Genomic DNA, 6,000 nt, shown 5'->3' on the forward strand with positions numbered 1-6,000 from the left:
AGTAAGCCCAGATTGCACCACTGCACTCCAGCCTGAGTGACAGAATGAGACCTTATCTCAATAACAACAACAACAACATCAACAAAGACTTAAATATAAGACCTGAAATCATAATGTAAGGAGGAAACATAGGCATTGATGAGCAATGATTTTTTTTAATATGACACCAAAAACAAAGACAGCAAAAGCAAACATAAACAAGTGGGACTAAACTTTTAGCATAGAACAGCAATTTTACCTGCCACCACCTTTGCACCATCATTGCAAATGTCAACACAGTGAAAAAGGTATATAACTTCTTTGTATTATTATGAAAAGAGTTTGGACATTATGGATTCCCTGAAAAGGGTCTTGCTTCTAGAAAGGAGAAACTGGCTATCACTACATTGATCAATGATTCACAATGTGAGAATATAGAGAGAATAAAGAGTAAGGGAGGATCACGGATCAAAGGCCTCTAACAAGGAGGTAGGTGGAACATAAGGTTAGTGGAGACAAAGAAGGAGCCTAATGGAAAGACAGGCCGAATTAGGGTGGTTTTATTAATGAGGCCAAAGAGAAGAGAATTGGTAGCTGCAAAGGAAGATACTACCTCTGTGTAAACGAAAAGTTATAAAAAGCTGCTACTACCATCCGTTGTCATGCCATTTAAATTATAATTAGTATGATATTTCAGGATAAAGTTTCCAGCATTATTTAGTTTTACAAACAGCTAAATATTTGAGGCAAAAGCCATGAAACTGTTTCAAATATAAAATAATAACATGGCATTTTATCTGTTACCGGTTACCCTATAAGGAATAGGAACTTTAAAATCTAAGACCTTTCTCAGATCCCATTCAGAATCACTAAAATTTACATTTAGATTTTCAGTGGGAAAAACTACTTCCACCCAGAAAAAAAGATACCTTTTTATTTTCAATAGCAGGCGAAGAAATCTAGGTAAGTAACACATTTCTGAAGTCACCTCTTTCCTGTAAGCCACCTATTAGTGTCAGCTTCTTGTCCTCACCACACTGCCCCTCACTTTCTGCAAGAAGAGTGGTCAAACTAATAGGTGACATCCCGCCCTGAAGTAATTTCAGGGCCCTTGACAGGATCCCATGCCTGGAAAATGCCTTTATGACCTTTCACCGGAGATACAATATCTTTGGGTCCCTAAGGAGAGAGAAGGTTTCAAAGCACACCAGACTACCAAGAGGGAGTATCTCATCTTAAGTCTGATGGCTGTCCTGCGAGCAGGTTTGAATAGGAGGGAGGAGGAGATGGGGCCTGGAGGCCCTATAGCCTTGAGAAAGGAGAAGAGGACGTCACAGGAGAGAAATTTAGAAAGGACTCATTAAAATAAGACATATGAGCCTCATTTTCCATTTCGAAAAGTGATGTATTAAGCCTTTGCTTTATCTTGTTATATGTATCCATTTGCACTTTTCCCTTTATCTTGATTATTTTAACCCCTGGATGAAATGGTAACTGTAAAGAGAACAACCTGGCGGAAACCAGTGGAAACTTGATTTCTGGTTGGAGCCCATAGGTTTTGGTTGACAAATGCTGCTTGAGCATACCTCTCATTCCCATAATGAGGAAAACATTTGATTCGGACTTTTTCTAAACCCTGAAAACCTGGCAGCTAGACCCTCACCTGGCACTGTGCCTGGAGAGAGCCATTTCCATTCCACAGATGGGGAAAGCACCCTCTCTACTGTTCATTTCATGAACTGTTGCAGACTCATTGCTGAAATTTCACTGGATTGTGGTGAGTGGGTTGGGGGTGTTGAGAATAAGGGACAGGGATGTGCTAGTTCATTTCAGCCATATCATCAAACCTGTAGAAGTCACTTGCCCCAAACACACAGTCACACACACACGCACACAGAGACCTCCCACTGCCTCGATGGAAGGTCACATTGCATGGGGCAGTGGTGAAACATTAGCTATCAATGACCTTTCTAGTGACGCATGAAGCCAAATCATGGGATGGTCTACGCGAGAACAGCCCAGTGACTCAGCCTAACTGGAGGTAGAAGTGGTCCAGGACACCACTTCTGTGAAATGGGAGAGAGCATGCTGTTTTTCACCAAAGGCCGCTCGTTTGTGGAATCCCTTGGGCGCCCTCGGGCTGTGCTGCTCCAGGCCCCACCCAGTGGTCCAGTGAGAGGCTCCCTTCCACAGGAACCCCTCAGCCACACCCGCATGCTTTCTCCATTCCCGGTCCCTGGGGACGAACAAGCAAGAAATGGCGGCCCTGCGCTCAAACAGCAGATGCACGTGGGGCAACAGGATTTGGACGTGGTGTTAGCCTCGGAGCCAGGTTACTTGGGAATCTGTGAAAACAAGCTCTCCAAGTCGGGATAGATGCTGGCCTGTGCCTGGAAGAGTGAAAGCACCAATCCTCAGCATTTCTCCCCCATTGTATGCTTCTCAGGGAGAAAAGGACACGACTTTCACACACACACACACACACACACACACGAGAGTACTATGTATTGCTGCAACACTACGGTAAACGGATGAGGCCTGTGAGTGGAGGCCCCAGCACGATCTCCAGTACCCCAGCTCCTGGCTCCCACTCCAGGGCCGAGGGCTCGCTCCATGGCATCGCTTAACCCAGAGGTTCCCAAACCTGGAATCACCCGGAAGGCCTGTAGGAACACAGTAGGTCTGAGGCGGGACCCAAGACTTGGTATTCCTAACAAGGTCCCGAAGAACCCTGGGATCTTGCTGGAGCTGCTGTTTTGGGACTACACCCTGGAGGCATCGCCCTGCAATAGCTGCCCCAGGCAGCCGAGAACAGCCACTGCCTCTCCCCACCGTGGCTCCTGGGCTGTGGCAGAAACACTCCCTCTGGCCTGATTGGAAAGATGACCCGGCTGTTCTTTTCTTTACGGAAGGCTTTTGTATTTCCTCCATGAAGAGGAACAATATAGAGATTCGGTTTCTTGGGCAGCCCGGCTGTTCCAAACCCGTGGGTGCATCTGTGACTGTGGTGGGGAAAGAACACAGATGGTGCTGCGAGGCCGTCTCCAGACTGTGGAAGCCACAAGCCACTGGCGTCTGCTTCTGTGGAGAAACAAACTTCAGCCACCCACGGGCGCCCCCGCAAGGGCCGGGCTGATTCCTCGAGAGTGGCTGGCGCTGGGCCTGCCCAGCACTCTTCCCTACCCTACGCTTACCTTCCTCCCCTCGCCTATCGTCTGGGACAATTCAGAAACGGAAGACACGATGGATGTGAGAAGGGAGTGGAGGATGGGGAAAGGCAGGTTGGAAAACCTGGCCTGGAGGTAATGAAAGTGATTTCCCACCCAGTGAAGGCAGCACTGACACCCGCTCCATGCAGTCCCGGGATGGCCACCAAGTGAGGGAGCAGCAAAAAACAGAAGACGCAGGGAAGGAGAGAAGAGGCTCTGCCCCCCAGACTGCAGAGGAGATCCACCACTTCCAACAGGGAGCATTCCTAGGTTTCAACCACAGCCCTCGTTCTTCTGAGAGAGTAGAGGCATGAAAGACAGACGTTCATTGTCTTGATTTTTTTTTTTTTCTCCACGAATTACCTAGAGATCCCCAGGACTGCCACGCTGGGCCAGAATCACAGGACACTACTTCCCTGATTATTCGCTTCTAGAAGTATTGATGATGGGTTCGTCTAACCCTTCCTTCATTTGTTTTCACTATGTTATTTATAAAGATAATGGGTTGTATGATAAATACTTCTTTTTTCTTTTTCTCTCTCTTTTTTTTGAGATGGAATCATGCTCTGTCACCCAGGCTGGAGTGCAGTGACGTGATCTCGGCTCACTGCAACCTCTGCCTCCCGGATTCAAACAGTTCTCCTGCCTCAGCTTCCCATGTAGCTTGGATTACAGGTACCCGCCACCACGCCTGGCTAATTTTTGTAGTTTTAATAGAGATGGGGTTTCACTGTATTGGCCAGGCTGGTCTCGAACTCCTGACCTCAGGTGATCCACCTGCCTTGGCCTCCCAAAGTGCTGGGATTACAGGTGTGAGCCCCTGCGCCCGACCTTCTTTCTTTCTTTAAATTGTCTCTTAAAATTGATTCTCTCCTTTGGGTGTTCATCCCACAAGTTGATTATGGAATTGGTTCATTTATTCATTCAACACACATCTAACAACACTTTGGGCCAGGGGTTGGGGTTGCAGAGCCAAGCAGGACCTCATGCTAGTTCTTTTAGCCTAGTGAGGACAGACATGGGGAGAACTTCAAAGGTGAGAAAGTGCTAAGGAGGGGCCACACGGCATGTGTGGCACATTAGTGAGGACGGCTCTGCGGAGGGGTGGGTGTGCTGGGGAGGGAGTGGCGGAGGAAATGGCACTGCAGAGCTGAAGTTTGGGCCGAGTCTGATGGGGCACCCACCAGTCCCCCTAGTGAGACCTCCTCTAGTTTTCTATCTTTTACCACAGACAGGAGTTTCTGCCCTAAGCAAAAGCTGCAAGTGCATTTAAAACCTGACCTCCCCAGTCCTCCTTTTGATCTCGGGTTTTCTTCCTGCGCTGTCTGAGCTGACGCTTCCCAAAGGACACTTGGCTGATAAGTTTTATGCATTGCTGTCGCTTCCTTATCCTCCAAAATAAGGTGGGATCTTTAGAAATGGGAAAGAGTCTCTGGAATTTGAATGGTTAACAAGAAGTCTCTTCTGGACAGGGGACCAGATCTCATGACGGTTCCTTTCCAAAACTCAAATTTAGTGTGTGCAACAATAAATAGGAGTGCTTATAATTAAAAAAAAAAAAAACACAGATCGCTCAAGCTCACTCCCAAAAATGGATTCCTTAGACCCAGGATGGGGCTCTGGAATTTCATTTTTCACCAGCATCCCCATGTTCCTGCAATAATTGGGCAGTGGTCACCTTTTGAGGACTACTGACCACTTAGAATAAAGCCCTCAAGCCTGCGAAGGCTGTGGCCACCTATTTAGAGGACCACCTGGGCTGTTGATGAGTAGGGAGTTTCCTCCTGAAAATAGTGCTCTAGGGGGCTTGGCAGATCTGACAACGTCCCTGGCTTGGGAAGAAGCCCAGCTGGTGCATGGTGCAGGGCTGGGAAAGTGCTCATTGGTGGCTCTTCTGCAGAAGGGGTCCTGGGGACATCATTCACTGTGCCGTCAGTAAGCAATGCTGGTCAGGCTCTTGGCTAGAGGGTTGCGGTCCTACTGTAGGAGGGGCTAAGCATATGCTCCATCTGTGGAGAGGATGACAGTTCCTGAAAGGCTTCATCTTCATCTGCGTGATCTCATTTGACCATTGCAACCACCCCATGAGGGAGGCAGGCTTTGAGCCACGTAACCAGTGGCAGCACCAAGAGATGTCTGGGAGGGGCTCAGTATCGCCCTGGTCCCCAGTCCCTAAGGCTCCCGAGCCATCTCTAGTTAGCCTATAATCTAAGCAAAAGGTAAGTCTACTGAGATATCTTGTCGGGCTGTACATAAATGTTTGAAAGGTCTGTTTTATACTGAGTTTGCCTAAATGTCAGCAATTTTATCATGACCTAGTATTCAATTATGAAAACAAATCATAAATAGAATAATATTGTTTGCATTTGATGTTCGTACTATTTCTCTGAAGAACTGAAGACTCACCTGTACCAGATGTATTGGCGTAAAAATAATAAACAATCTGTAATAAAAAGAAACGGCAAAGCCAAAAAAAAAAAATCTAAGCAAAAGGGTGTGCCTGTGCTTTCAGGCCCTTTCCTAGCACCCCACTCCCCTTCTTTAGGGTACATTGGTGTTCATAAGTGCCTCCTATAAAGAAGCCTGGAGCCTCACTCAAACAACCATTTTGCAGAAAAGTAAACTCAGACCCAGGCTTACCAAAAGATGCATGACTAGAAAAGAATGGAGTCGGAACGAGGGCCCCACTCTTGAGATTCCCAGGGGAGGCCTTTGCTGTCTCATTTGGCTTCCTTGGGAAAGAGAAGGTGAGATCAACCTTGAGCAGGGAGTGGCTGGCAGCAGCCTCAGCCTCAGACAGGTGCCAGTCCAT

The sequence above is a fragment of the Symphalangus syndactylus genome, chromosome 19, assembly GCF_028878055.3.
Source record: "Symphalangus syndactylus isolate Jambi chromosome 19, NHGRI_mSymSyn1-v2.1_pri, whole genome shotgun sequence".
NCBI classification, from domain to species: domain Eukaryota; kingdom Metazoa; phylum Chordata; class Mammalia; order Primates; family Hylobatidae; genus Symphalangus; species Symphalangus syndactylus.